We start from the raw sequence: 16,461 nt of genomic DNA, 5'->3' as shown, positions 1-16,461 counted from the left end.
TTAGCGCCCGGAACGAGGAGGAAGCGCGGCGGGGCCGTGGAAGCTCCCGGAGAACCCCCTCCCTCGCCTCGCCTCGCCGGAGCGACCTATTTCCGTCAAACTATCCGTGACGCCGCCTCCCGGATTGTGACGGCGAGAAGACAGACGACCTGGAGGATCTCCGCCGCCGCCGCCGCCGCGTTCACAGCGTTCCGCTCTGCTTTCCCGCCGTCCGGGAGGACCGTCTGTTTCTGTCAGAGGAGCTCATCCGCCGGTGATCGCGGATCGCCTCCGATCAATGGAGCTGTCGATCAAACCCCCTCCCCCACATCGCCCGGCCAATCGGATCGCACCTACGTGGAGGGAGGGGCCGAGCGAACGGAAACCATCCGCTCATTCATTCACACGTCACATTGGGACGATCGTTCACTCGTTTGTTCACACCTCCTGAACCCGCCCGTTCAGTTCTGGACTAGAACGCCGTTGTCGTAGACGCCGCCGACGGCGCCGCCTTCCGGACGTCCAATGAGACGGCCCCGTTTCGGCGCCTTGGTTTCCAAGACGCGGCGCTTATCAGCTTGTTTGTTTCGAAGCAGCGAAGGACAATTAATTTAATCTGAAATGAACACAATCGCGAAAAACACGGTGCCTTTGTGTGTGTGGGTGTGTGTGTGTGTGTGTGTGTGTGTGTGTGTGGGTGTGTGTGTGTGTATGTGTGTGTGTGTGTGTGTGTTAAGCTCGACAAGCGTATTAAGCGACCTGAAACTGACGCGAAGCGGAAAAAAGGGAAAATTACCCAAAACAAATAAATGAATACCTGACAAGGGAATAATGCTATAAATAATAATAATAATAATAAACAGGAAGCGGTCATCAGGCGTGACAGGAAGTCACATGACGGGAAATTTGGGAAATCCGCCTCGTCGACTTGAATCAGTGGCCGAGCGACTTTTATTTATTTCCTATTTAATTCTTATTTATTTATTTCTTGTTTTTATTCATATCTATATATTTTCCTCGCTTTATTCCCTGACTTCCTGTCGGGGCCGCCGGGCGCCATCTGTCAGCCGGCGAGGAAGCGGTTATGAAAACAAAAACACGGCGACAACAAAAACGTCACTTTGAGGTGAAATATTCACTCCGGGATCGAAGAACCGCCAACAGGAAGTAAAAAGACCCTTTCAAAATAAAAGCGTCACAAAGAAAACTACAACTCGTACCAGCCAACCTCTTCTTCTTCTTCTTCTTCTTCTTCTTCTTCCTCTTCTTGTCCTTGTTTTCCCTTCAGGGTCTCCAGAGTTCATATCCAAGCTGTCTATGTCATCACTTTGTGTCAGACATACATGTCCTGCACCCCTGTGACAAAGTGTTCTTCTCCTTTGGGCTTTTCCCTTCAGGGGTCTCCACAACGAATCCACCTTCTCCATCTCACCCTATTCGCTGGATCCTCCTCTCTCACACCAACTAACTTCATATCATCTCTGACAATGTCCATCAATCTTCTCATAGGTCTTCCTCTTGACCTCCAGTTCCAGCATCTGTCCATCAATATATTCACTATCCCTCCTCTGTCCATGACTCAACCATCTCTCCAAAACATCTAACATGTTCCGTCCCTCTGATGGACTCATCCCTGATCCTCTCCATCCTGGTCACTCCCAAGAGAAGCTCAGCATCTCCATCTCTGCGACCTCCAGCTCTGCCTGCTGTCTTTTGGTCATTGTCAGTGTTTTTAGATCATCTCACCAGTGTCTCCTCCACCTTTCCTTTCCTTCTGGCTGATGTTCTTCTATCTCTTCGTACCCCTGACACTTTTCTCCACCCGTTCCAACCTGCTGGAACCGTCTCTTCACCTCTTTTCCACACTCTCCTACGCTCTGGACTGTTGACCTGAAGAACTCGAAATCCTCCACCTTCTTGATCTCCACTCCCTGTAGCCTCACCGTTCCACCGGGGTTCCTCACATTCACACACATATATTCTGTCTTGCTGCTACTCACCGTCATTCCTCTCCTCTCCAGAGCATACCTACACCTCTCTAGATGTTCCTCAACTTCTTCCCTGCTCTCACGGCGAGCATACATGTCCTGCACCAGAATAACATCTCTGATACTGAAGTCAACTACTACAATCAACAGTAATAATGATATGAATGCTAATGTAGGACTGCTACAAATGCTACTTTAAGTACTACTAGGAGTCAACAATAATAACCATATTATTATTAATAATAATAGTAATAATAACAAGAACAACAGCAATATTACTCCTATTACTAATAATTCTCATTCATTACTGCAACTACTACTACTGCGACTAATAATAATAGTAATAATAAAATGATAATGACAATAATAATAATAACACTACTACTTTAACAACTACTACTACAACTACTACTTCTCCTCCTCCTACTACTACTACTCATAATATTAATAATCATAATATTAATAATAATAATAACATGACTACTACTTTAACAACTACTACTACTACTACTACTACTACTACTACTACTCATAATATTAATAATCATAATATTAATAATAATAATAACATGACTACTACTTTAACAACTACTACTACTACTACTACTACTACTCATAATATTAATAATCATCATCATAATAATAATCATAATAATAACACAACTACTACTTTAACGACTACTACTACAACAACAACTACTACTACTACTACTACTCATAATATTAATAATCATAATATTAATAATAATAATAACATGACTACTACTTTAACAACAACAACAACAACAACAACAACAACAACAACAACAACAACTACTACTACTACTACTACTACTACTATTAATAATAATAATAATAACATGACTACTACTTTAACAACTACTACTACAACTACTACTACTACTACCTCTCCTACTGCTACTACTACTACTAATAATAATAATCATCATCATAATAATAATCATAATAATAACACTACTCCTACTTTAACAACTACTACTACTACTACTCCTCCTACTACTACTAATAATAATAAAAATAATAATAATAATAATAATAATAATAATAATACTCCTACTACTGCTAATAATAATAATGATAATAATAATACTACTACTACTTTAACAACTACTACTACAACTACTACTTCTACTACTACTACTACTACTACTCCCAATAATAATAATAATAATAATCATCATCATAATAATAATCATAATAACACTGCTACTACTTTAACGACTACTACTACAACTACTACTACTACTACTCATAATAATAATAATCATAATATTAATAATAATAATAATAATAACATGCAACTTCTCCTACTACTACTACTACTACTACTATTGCTGATAATAATAATAACAATAATAATAATAATACTCCTACTCCTGCTAATAATTATAATATTAACAATAATAATAATAATAATAATAATAATAATAATAATAATAGGTAAAAGCGGTCGTCCTGGTTCCCAGACGATGAAGTTAACCTAACAATGATTATAATGACAGTCGGCCCGCAAGTGTTGCGTTTGAGTCCGGCGGATTATCTGCTAACCAACCCGCCGTGTCCCGATCGATGGTCTGAGCCGAACAGAACCTTCCGATCAGAACGCCATGCTTTACGAGCGCCGCTGTTCTCCAGTTAATTATCAGCCCCCCCATAAGAGCCGGAGGCCCTCGGGGGGAATCGCCCTTCTATTTGTATTATTGATCTTTCCGCCACCGGAAACTCAGAAAAGGCCTGGAAAAAAAAAAAAAAAAAAAAAAAAAAAAAAAAGCTGGAAATCAGACGCTAACAAGCTAACGGATTAGTGAGACGTCAAGCCGACGAGGAGCAAAACAATTTTGACTCGTTAAAGAAAAAAAAAAACAAGACAAGGTGGAATTAATAACATTAATTATCTCTCGGGGCTCGCCGTTTGCAGACGGCGGCGAGCTGCCACGCTTCGCTGCGTCGCGGCGAAAGCGCCGATTAGCGTATGAGCTTAAATCCTCTCTCTTTCGTCTTTGCGGGGATGCATTTTCTGACGCAAGCTCTCCGTTTGGTCTCCGTCAGCTGGCTCCCGGAGCCGCTAACCTAGCGACAATGCTAATTTGACATCGGTCTAATCGTCTCCGGGTCGGGCGTCCGTCCGTCGGAGTTCCTCCAAGGCTACGTCTTTCTACCTCCGTTCTCCGGCTGTCATTCAACCAATCGTCAACGAGGATGTTGCCAAAATTCGAAATCCATAAAGCGAGCAGGAAATTACCCTAATTGTTTTTGTATCGACGTTGTTTTCTGTGGCGTCGACAGGTGATTTTTATAAATGACCGACCCATCAGGGACCGTGGGCTCCTGGACTGAAAAGATCAGAAATGCTAATGCTAACAATAATAATTATGATCCCATTAGCTTTATAATTACCATGAATTGAAGTAATGGGGGTATTGTTTCTGTTATTATTATTATTTTTGTATGTATTTTTGCCAGACGGTATTACACAGAATTCTTATTCTTATTATTATTTCGAAATTATTATTATTATCATTTTTATAAAATTGTTGAGATTTTGCAGATTTTTTAATGATGGATTTTCTGTGGATATTATTATTGTTATTATGATTATTTTAGTGAGTATTAGTATTATTACTATTTATGTTTTGTGGATTTTTTATTCATACTAGTTATGCAAGTATTATTCACAGTATTATTATAATATAATTATTATTGTTTCTTATTATTATTGTTTCAGTAATCATTGCTGTTTTTCTTCAAATTATTGTTATTATTATCATTATTATATAATTGTAATGATCATTTTGTTTGTTTGTTTTTTATTATCTTTTTGGGGTATTATTATTATTATCATTGTTATTATTCCCATTTATGTTTAGTGGATGTTATTGTTCTTAGTAGAATATTTACAGGAATTATTCACATTGTTACTATTATTATTATTCTATCACCATTACTGTTATTATTGATGTTTTTAATTTTATAATCCTAATGATCATCATCATTAGCCAGGTTGAGAGCTGCTAGCCTGCTGCCCTCTGATCTCTAATGTAACCTCTTCCTGTTAGCTTAGCTTGTCGCTCATTCTGATTTCCAGCTCGCTGATGTGAAAACCGCCTCCAGGAAAAAGCAAAAGGTCTTTCCATTTTTTTGTAATCATTTGTTCACGCTAGCTTCCTCCTTAAAGCTCATCATGCGTAGCTTTCACGCTAATCACATGTCAGTCACATGATCCGACGCTACGTTAACGTCACGATAAAAGGGCCGACGAAGGCAGAGCAAAGCCCTTCGGGCTATTAGCCGAGTAATAATGACGTAAACGGAACGCGAACGCCGCGATTAGCGTGTCGGGTTTCCTCCCCGCGGCCGGACGAGTACGCTAATCTCCACGCTATCGCGAAGTTCCCGCGCTAATTTCCCGTTGCGCTCTCACGCGAGCGGCTGTAAGAGTGGCGAGGAGCCGGCGGCGTCTTCTCAGCTTCTTCTTCTTCAAAAAAAAAAAGAAATGATGGTGATGAAAGGGTGAAAATCCCGAGGGGGAATTAAAACATGCAGCGAGGAGAAGGTTAAGGATTAACACGTATTAAACGTGTTCCGCTCACTCGACGCCGCGGCGCTAAGGAGCGAGCTAACGGGAACTGAAGGGACTCGCGGTATAAAAGCAACCGGCGGGCGACGACGGAGAGCTAAGAAGCTAAGCGGTAAATGAACACATGAATTTCAACCTGATTTTCTCCACGTTTGATGGCGGGTGAAGGAGTGAGTGAACGAGTGAATATATTTTCTCTGAAACAGCGTCTAAAAGATGTAAAAAAAATAAGGACGACACGAAAATAATCTAAAAGTTATCTCAGAATGAATGAATGAATGAGTAGTGACGGTATGAATGGTTGTGTCTTGGTATGAATAAATGCTTGAATGTCGTTATGATGGAGTGGGTGAATGAATGAATGAGTAAATAAATGAGTGAGTGAATGAATGAATGAGTGAATGAAACTGTGAATATATGAGTGGATGAATTAATGGATAAGTGAGTGAATAAATGAGTTGGTGAATGAATGAAAAAAATAAATGAGTGGGTGAATGAGTAAGTTGGTGAATGAATGAGTAAATAAATGATTGAATGAGTGGACAAGTGAGTGGACGAGTGAATGAATGAGTGAACGAATGAGTGAATGAATTGGTGAATGAATGAGTGGGTGAATGAATGAGAGGAAAAGTGAGCGGGTGAGTGAATGAACGAGTTGGTAAATGAATGAGTGAATGTATGAGAGAACAAGTGGATGAATGAATGAACGGATGAGTGAATGAATGACTGAATGAGTGAATGAATGAGTTGATGAGTGGGTGAATGAGTGGATGAATAAATGAGTGGGTGAATGAGTGAGTTGGTGAATGAATGAAAAAAATAAATGAGTGAATGAATTAATGGGTGAATGAATGAATGAATTAATGGGTTGATGAGTGGGTGAATGATTGAATGAGTGGACAATGAGTGGATTAATAAATGAGTGGGTGAATGAGTGAGTTGGTGAATGAATGAGTAAATAAATGAGTGAATGAGTGGACAAGTGAGTGGACGAGTGAATGAATGAGTGAATGAATCTGTGAATGAATGAGTGGGTGAATGAATGAGAGGAAAAGTGAGCGGGTGAGTGAATGAACGAGTTGGTGAATAAATGAGTCAATGAATTAGTGAGTTGGTGGGTGAATGAACGAATGAGTGAACAAATGAGTGAGTGGATTAGTGAATAAATTAGCGAATGAGTGAGCGACAAAAGGGAGGGAGGGAATCAGTTCATTGAGTGAGCAAGCGAGAGGGTGAATGCATGAGGGGAACAAGAAAACTCTCGATGAATGAATGAATGAATGAATGAATGAAAAAAACGTTTTTTGTCTGACAACCTTCTATTCATAGATATTGAGGACCAATGTGATGAATTTAATGAATGAATGAACAAATGAATGAATGAATGAATGAATGAATGAATGAAGGAATCGATCCATATTTCCCGACGATCCTTCCCGGAACGGAAGGAAACCAAAAGATGTTTCGTGGCCGGAGAGAAGAAACGCTGGCGGCGGGAGGATCATCTATGAAATAATAATGCATGGAATTCTGGTCACACGGAGCCAAGAAGCCCTTTAACATCCGGGCCGGAATCACTGATGAACGTGGGAAACAGAGGAGACACACACACACACACACACACACACTTGCGGAGAGCGATTCTGTGAAAAGTCTAGAAGCGAAAGTGAAAGAAGAGCTGAGGAAACGTGGAGTCGAGAGGCGGGGCTTAACCGCGAAGGCTCAGCTGTCAATCAACAAGTCGTAACCATGGCAACCGGGATCTAACAATGATTTGACGTCCACGGCAGTACTACACCCAGTACTACCTAGTAGTAGTACTACTACTGCAATGCTACTGCTAATATCCACTACTTCTTCTCATGTTACTGCATCAGTAGAGCCTAAAAGAGGCTAAAATGCGAGATAAAAAAAGATATTAAACAGTTATATTTATTCAGTAATTTTGTGCTATAAAGTTATTTTTCACATAGCGTCACCATTTTTAGTTCTTTTTTTTTTTCAAAAATCGCAAAAAAAATTCGCATTTACGGTTCGAATATGAAAAAGAGACGCGGCAACCACTATGGATTGCACGATGATTGTGCTAACTGTGCTAGCATGCTATCCACTGAGACCGTATCGCTGTCTCTGTGGATGTCACTATTAAAAAACACTTTTAATATACCAGCTAAATTTCCGTAGTTAAGCTGATATGTCTAATGTTTTTCGTCAACAACGTGTTTCTCGTAACCAAAACAACTGCTAACAGACACTAAGTGAGGCACGCAGTGTCGGTGCCTCATGGTATCCTTCTCGCTACTCGGCTACAGTGTAATAGCATTAGCACTACAATAAACAGTTAGCAAGTCAAGTGCAGCCATCCGGCTATTAAGGTTTTTTTTTACATGTGCTTTTTTTCTATGCTACAGTTTGTATATGTCAGGAATGCTAATATGATATTTTAAACAAAACACACCGACTGCTGTCATAAAATAGAGAATAAGCGACTCTGTAGGTTCATCTGTTTCAACTTTAGCGGTTTTACTGCGTAGGAGGACGACGGAGATGGAGATCAGCTGGAAATGAATGGATGGACTTTTCCTTGTGTTGTTTATTATTCAGATTTTCATCGGCCGTGTTTCAGCCACTGTTTGGGAAAAAAAAAAAAGCATTTCCAGTACAATACCGCTATGGATTTAATTAAAAGTAAAAACAAAAAGATAATATTGTATCTCATGTTATAACGTGAACAACTGTGGCAAATACAGCCTACATATATATATATATATATCTATATATATATATATGTATATACACCCATAGAATCATTACGTTACTCATATTCATATTTTAGTATTTTTTCATTTGAATTTTTATATTGAGATTTTATTTGCTTTTATACATGTTTCATTTATATTTATTTATAGACAAGGGTGGCCTATATATGAACACATTTATTCCTTTTTGTAATTTTTATTCAGATTTTATTCATATATTTATTTAATGTTTATATTTTATTTTATTTACTCATTTCTAGTTTATTCATATTTATTTATAGACAAGGGCGGACACGATATTTACACATAAATTCATTTAGTTATTGTTATTTATACATATTTTTGATTGTATCAAAAATACAATAATTTAGATAATTTTAATAATTTAAAAATGAATTGTATTCTATTTATTTTTATCAATTATATTATTCATATTTTTATAGACAAGTGCGACATATATATTTACATATATTCATTTAATTTTTTTGTATTTGTATTTAAATACATATGATTTATATTTCATTTACTTAATTATAGTTTTATTTATATTTATTAATAGACATGTGCGGCCTGTATATGTACACATATATTTATTTATTCATTTTTATTCCTGCCAGGAAGAACGTAACGCTCCACTGCCCCCTTGCACCGCTGGAGAGTGTGTGTGTGTGTGTGTGTGTGTGTGTGTGTGTGTGTGTGTGTGTGTGTGAGGTCATTGTTTCCACGACGACAACCTTGAAAGGGTTAAATGTTCAAATCCTGCGAACTGGAAAGATAAAAAATAAAAAATACAACAGTGTGTGTGTGTGTATGTGTGTGTGTGTGTGTGTGTGTGTGTGTGTGTGTGTGTGTGTGTGAGGCTCTGTTGATTAAATAAATGAATAAATAAAAAGAGAAAACAAGCTAGCTCCTAGCAACGCCACCTCCAGCCATTATGGCCCCGAAATGTTGCCTCCTCACTAATTAACTAATTAAAATCCGTCGCCATGACAACCAGAACCGCTTTTTTTTTTTCTTTTTTTTTTCCCCGCCGCCAGCCTCCACGAGGACGGGCAGCCGGCACTTAGCGCCCAATAATTTAAAATAATTTAATTTTTATTATGAATGGAAGTCCTGTGGAAATTAAATTAGATTAACTTAAATGAAATTACATTTTTGATTAAAGGAATACATACATACGTCTCCTAATCTATTAATTAAAACAGCAATGAAAAATAAATAATACTATTGACTCAATATGTTTCGATAATCGGACTGATCAATTTTAGCTGTTATAGGTTTTTCATTTTTAAATCTACTTTTAATTCATTTGATTAAATTGAATATAGATTAATTTAATTTCATTGTGTTTATTCATTCATCCATTCATTTCCCAATTTAAAAAAAACAAAACAAATTAAATCAATATGCTTTGAATGAATGACGTAAAATTTAATTTTATTTAATTTAATTTAATTTCGTCGTGGACTTATTGGATTTTTTTATTGATGACTATATTTCTATGTTTATTTTTTCATCAACCTATTTAATATTTATGTATTTATTTTTACATATATGTGCCTTTTATGTCCACTCCACACGCTTCTTTTAAAGACAGGATACATCGCGCACACACACACACACACACACACACACACACACACACACACACACACACACACACACACACACACAGGTGTGTGTGAATGAAAGGGTGAAGGACATTGTGATGAAGCAGGAGCAGGTCGGCTTCAGCTGAGCTTGTAAAGTGACCACGGTTGCTCGGGCTGCAGCCAACACACACACACACACACACACACACACACACACACACACACACACACACACACTCTGGATAAAGACGTTATCCCTCTTGGAGACGGACAGAACGTCCTCCAGCGGCCTCATTACCGAACATCACACACACGCACCGCTGTGCCTCTTCCGACGTGTGTGTGTGTGTGTGTCTGTGTGTGTGTGTGTGTTTGTGTGTGTGTGTGTGTGTGTGTGTGTGTGTGTGTGCGCCCCCCCTCCATATTAATCCATTTACATTTGAAATCCCCCTCCGTTATACAATATTTATCTCAAAAGAGCCGGATGATTAAGAATAAAAAAAAAAAAATGTTAAAAAAATGAAAATAAAAGTGGAAATAATCAGGAGTTTGTGGAATAAATGTTTTTTTTTCTCCTTCTTGAGTGTTTTGGTCCGTTTGAACGCAGAAGATACCAAATATATATTAAATAATATAAATATTTTATATATAATATACATTTTCAATATAAAAACCCGTTTGCGGACCTCACAGATATATAAAACCCATTCGGGTAATTGTTTACGAAAATAAACAAAAATGAGAAAAACAACAATAATGATCATAAAAAATATAACTCTCCCATTTCAGTGATGTCATCCTCTCCGCTGGGCCGCCTCCAGCGTCAATATCTCTGATCGGTTATTGATTGAAAATCAATGGATTCCCGTGTTCGTCCTGTGTTTCGGCCTCCGGCCACTAGGGGGCGCTGCAGCGCTGCGTCTCTGTGGAGACGCCGAGAGAACCGCCCGATATAATCGATCGATCAGTCGATCAATTAGTATCAGGATCTTCACTCAGATGGAAGAGCAGGTTTAGGGTCACAGGACGCCTCCTTCCTTCCTTCCTTCCTTCCTTCTTCCTTCCTTCCTTCCTTCCTTCCTTCCTTCCTTCCTTCCTTCCTTCCTTCCTTCCTTCCTTCTTTCTTCCCTTCCTTCCTTCCTTCCTTCCTTCCTTCTTTCCTTCTTTCCTTCCTTCCATCCTTCCTTCCTTCCTTCTTTCTTCCCTTCCTTCCTTCCTTCCTTCCTTCTTTCTTCCCTTCCTTCCTTCCTTCCTTCCTTCCTTCCTTCTTTCTTCCCTTCCTTCCTTCCTTCCTTCTTTCTTCCCTTCCTTCCTTCCTTCCTTCCTTCCTTCCTTCCTTCCATCCTTCCTTCCTTCCTTCTTTCCTTCCTTCTTTCTTCCCTTCCTTCCTTCCTTCCTTCCTTCCTTCTTTCTTCCCTTCCTTCCTTCCTTCCTTCCTTCCTTCCTTCTTTCTTCCATTCTTCCTTCCTTCCTTCCTTCAATTCTTCCTTCCTTCCATCCTTCCTTCCTTCCTTCCTTCCTTCTTTCTTTCTTTCTTTCTTCCATTCTTCCTTCCTTCCTTCCTTCCTTCAATTCTTCCTTCCATCCTTCCTTCCTTCCTTCCTTCCTTCCTTCTTTCCTTCCTCTTTCTTCCTTCCTTCTTTATTTCCTCCACCCTTTCCTTCCTTCCTTCTTTCTTCCCTTCCTTCCTTCCTTCCTTCCTTCCTTCCATCCTTCCATCCTTCCTGGAATCTATGAAACCAGCGGTCAGGATTCACCCCCTCATTGGCAGAAAGATGGAAAAGCCGGCTAATGAGATTCCACACTCAGCAGCATGACGTGGGGTCAGAGGTCAGGGGTCAGAGGTCAGAGGTCGTCCTGCGGCGAACACACTCTCAAAGATGTGTGGAGGGTTTCGTTCGGCGAGGAGGGAAAAGGAGAAAGAAGAAGAAAAGAGCCGGCGGTCGAACACACTTAATTATTCTTTACCATCTGCACTCTGCACGCCATGTTCCTGTGTGTGTGTGTGTGTGTGTGTGTGTGTGTGTGTGTGTGTGTGTGTGTGTGTGTTAGGGTGTCCACACACAACTGAGTTTCACAGTTGCAGTGAAAACACAACGGAACGTCCATTTGCAGTCGTGGAGCAGCCATGACGTCATTGAAACCCGACGTCGGTTAGCACACGTCGGATTAGCCAATGCTAACTATCACACCACTTCCTGTTTACTTCCTGTTTACGTCCTGGGTCGCCGTCCAGCTGGGGCAACCTTGGACACGTTCTTATTCACATTTTGACACCTGGCTAAAGAGATCTGAGGTCAGTTAGCAAATGTCGGATTAGCCACCGCTAACTATGATGCCACTTCATGTATTCTTAATGCTCACTTCCTGTTTACTTTCTGCTCATTTCCTGTTAACTTCCTGGGTCGCCTTCCAGCTGGGACATCGTTGAACACGTTCGTCTTCACTTGTGACACCCAGCTAAAGCGACCTGACATCAGTTAGCATAAGTTGGATGAGTCGCTGCTAACTTTCACGCTACTTCCTGTTTACTTCCTGCTCACTTCCTGTTTACTTCCTGGGTTGCTTTCCTGCCATGGTGTGCTTGCACCAGTCATAAGCACAATCTGACACCCGGCTAAGGCTACAAGATGTTGGTTAGCACTTGTCGGATTAGCCGCTGCTAACTGTCACACCACTTCCTGCTCACTTCCTGTTTACTTCCTGGGTCGCCTACCAGCCGGGGCGTCCTTGAACACGTTCGTATTCACATCTGACACCCGGCTAAAGCAACCCGACATCGGTTAGCATATAGTGGATGAGTCGCTGCTAACTTTCACACCACTTCCTGTTTACTTCCTGCTCCTTCTGGTTTACTTCCTGCGCACTTCCTGAGTTGCCCACAGCCTTGGCGTCCTTGGATATGCTCATATTCACGTGACAAAAGCGATCCGTCAGTTAGCAAATGTTGGATTAGCCACCGCTAACTATCACACCACTTCATGTATACTTAATGATCACTTCCTGTTTACTCTCTGCTCACTTCCTGTTTATTGAAAAACCAAACAGAAAAATGACATCATAGTTTACTGTTCATGAACTATCCATGCTGCTCAGTTGGCGGAGGGGGCGGAGCCTATCCCAAGTACTGCCTACACACACACACACACACATCGTCATGGAGACAAACGGCGGTAAATCCCCCCACACACACACACACACGACCTCCCACCGCATTTAAATCCTCGGATCGGGCGCCTCGTGGGAAAAGGTCAAACTTCTAAGTAACGGCCGCCCGTCATGGCGGGCGCCGCCCTCGCCGCCGCGCTGCCGGCGTGTCATTGGACCCGTGTCTGGAGGTCGCCGCGCCTCGCCGCGCCTCAGCCTCCCAGGTTTCCCGCCGCAATTAATTACCGCCACATATGGGCCAATTAACGGGGGACCCCACGGGAGGAAACGTCCCGCTGCCGTAATTCAGCAGGAAGTGACAGGAAGCCCCACGCCGCCGCCGCCGCCGCCATATTCCGCCGTACGAACTTCCCCGGCTATTTTTACCGGCGCTTCACGGGGACGACGGAGGACAAGTGGCCTCTTCAGCTGCTCAAGTCGAAGGATCCTCGCCGCCATCTGAACGCCACGTTTGGAGAATTAATCAGCCTCTCCTCGCGTTGGTGTGTGTGTGTGTGTGTGTGTGTGTGAAGGGTGGGAGTGCATCTGCAGGTGGAACGGGTCTGGAGATCGGAAAACGGTTCTCCAAGAGGTGCTTGAGGAACCTTGGCTCAGACGTGTTCTCACCCGGTTAGCTCCAGTTAGCTCAGCGCGCTAGCTGGTTAAGTTGTGCATCTCAGGGGAAGCTTCTCCCTCCACTGCTCTGTGGCCCTCAGAAGCCTCTCAGATGTCAGCGGAAGCTTCCAGAGAGCCGCTCACCTCCGACCGCCCGACTCTTCTCCTCCTCCATCCTGAGTTTTCACCTCTTATTTTCTCTCCGGCGTTCACGAACCGCCTCCTATAGTCATGTTCCACCTCTTGATGAGTTAGCTCGATGCTAAGGTCATTTCCATTCATCTCCTTGACAACGACTTGGGTGTGAAGACGCGACTGTCCTGTTGACAAGCCTCTCCCGGTTGTTCAAACATCCATGTGTGAGCTCGTTCCTCTAGCCGTAGCCAGCTAGCTTTTAGCCCGAGATTAGCTTTTTTTAGCTTCCTTCATTTCAGTAAGAGTAACCTCCGCTTTTCTCCGGTCCCTTATAAGTTTCTCACTAACTTCAAACTTTCTTTCTGCTGCTCGATCGCCGTTTTCGGCCGCATATTTCACTACTTCCAGCTTGTAACCCCAAGAATATGATTTTATTTCGGTGCCATTTTTGTTCAGCCCTTCTCAGTTGTTTTTATAAGTTAGCGCGAATGTTGAAATGATCAACTTTCATAGGTACACAAGTAGCATGTAGCATCTTTTTTCACAACGCACTTCTGCCATGACCCGCCGCCGCTGAATTTTGATTGGTTGGCGTGTGTGTGAGTGTGATGATCGCTCTTATATTAAACACACACACGCAGACACACACATATTTCACACATAAGTCGCACCCCCGGCAAAACTATGAAAAAAAAAAAACGCGACTTATAGTCCGCAAAATACGGTATATGGTCTTTTTAATGTTTTAATTTTAATGTCATCTGCCACAAGAAGTATGTAAAGCAACGTCGTCATGCTAGCACAATTTTCCCATGTTAGCTTCTCATGCTATTATCGCAGGAGCGCTAGCGGCAAAACATGAACGGGAAGTCCGTCCTGAAAATGAGGCGTCCTTTCAAGAGCTACTAGCTACTAGCAAACGGCAGCGACGTTAGCTGCCCGTCGATTGGCCGCGACGCGATGCTAACGTTGCTTTCAATACCAGAATTTTCAAGCTAGTAGCGACAGAGCAGGAAGTAGAAACATCACATCCAGAAAGGAAGAACAGCTTTCGAGCTCCGTGAAGTTCCCGTCTCATGGCAGGGACACACACTTTGAACACACACACACACACACACACACACACACACACACACACACTTACCTCAGTGTGTGAGTGTGCTGATTCTGAGCTTCTGACAGAGGTTCCTCTAGTCACCTAAGATGGAGAGAACAGAAGAGCTGGTCAGAAGGTGGAGGGATGAGACGCCGCTTCCCCTGAAGGGGCGGAGCTTATTCCCCACGCCGGCGGCGCTGACGCGGGAAATATTGTCGGGAAGGAAAGGATGAAAAATTGTGGAGCCGGCAGGAAGCGAGGCGGATCAGCAGATTCGGGAAAAGTCCGAGCTGACGGACCTCGTTTCCAAGTTTAGCGACGCAGCTGGAGAACGGAAACGCACGGGACGTTTCGTTCATTCATTCATAAATTCATTCATTTATTCATTCATTCATGCATTTTAGTTGTGGACGGCCAAAGAGACATACAACCATTCATTCATTCATTCATTCATTCACACGTTACATGGATAAATGTATTATTCACTCATTCATTCACATGTCATATGGAGACATATATTATTTATTCATTCATTCACATGTCATATTAGGAGATAAAAGACCATTGACTCATTCATTCACTCAAAATGTAGGGACATGTTTTCATTCATCCATACATCATATATAGATATTTAATATTCATTCATTCATTCATTCATTCACGAGTCATTTAGAGGCATGAACTATTCATTCAGATATAATAGACATTTAATATTCATGCATTCATTCATTCATTGATTCACATGTCATATATAGACATGCAATATTCATTCATTCATACATCATATAAAGATATGTAATATTCATTCATGCATACATCATATGGAAGCATGCAACCATTCACTCACTCATTCACATGTCATATGGAGACATGTATTATTTATTCATTTATTCACTTGTCATATTAGGAGATATAAGACTATCAACTCATTCATTCACCCAAAATATAGGGACATGTTTTCATTCATTCACACATCATATATAGACATGCAATATTCATTCATTCACAAATCATATGGAAGCATGCAACCATTCACTCATTCATTCACACATCACATGGACAAATGTATTATTCACTCATTAATTCACTTGTCATATTAGGAGATATAAGACTATCGACTCATTCATTCACTCAAAATATAGGGACATGATTTCATTCATTCATTAATTCATTCACACATCATATGTAGACATATAATCTTTACTCACTCATTCATATATACATCATATATAGACATGTAATCTTTATTGATTCACACATCATATATAGACATGTAATATTCATTTATTCATATCTTATATAGACGTGCAGAATCCCGGGGGAAAACCCGCTCCGGCGGTACGAAGGCCGCCGTGTCACATGACCGGCCCCTCGGCGGCGCCGCCTTCCAGGAAAGCTGTGAAAAAACCCGGGGATCCATTTCGGAGGCGGCGGCGCCGCGAGCTGGCGAAGTCATTAGACAACAAATGAGGCACGGCTCCGAGTCATCACCGGGTGCTTACATCCAACGTTTTTTGAGACGCAAACTAAGTGGGACCCCCTCCACGCCGCC

At 41.3% G+C, this 16,461-nt stretch overlaps 1 protein-coding gene across 1 annotated transcript in view; it reads right to left on the bottom strand.

Moving 5' to 3' along the window:
- The window catches only part of sgcd (sarcoglycan, delta (dystrophin-associated glycoprotein)), a 202,219-nt gene that overhangs the window by 95,074 nt on the left and 90,684 nt on the right, over positions 1-16,461 (bottom strand). The window contains exon 2 of the mRNA XM_086142134.1: positions 14,958-15,011. The gene's annotated coding sequence lies outside the window, so the exon portion shown is untranslated. The remainder of the gene's footprint in view (positions 1-14,957; positions 15,012-16,461) is intronic.

Source organism: Fistularia commersonii, chromosome 35, assembly GCF_037954325.1.
Source record: "Fistularia commersonii isolate RoL2024-O1a breed Wild chromosome 35, RoL_Fcom_v1.0, whole genome shotgun sequence".
NCBI lineage: Eukaryota > Metazoa > Chordata > Actinopteri > Syngnathiformes > Fistulariidae > Fistularia > Fistularia commersonii.
This window is presented reverse-complemented; position numbering and strand designations above follow the sequence as displayed.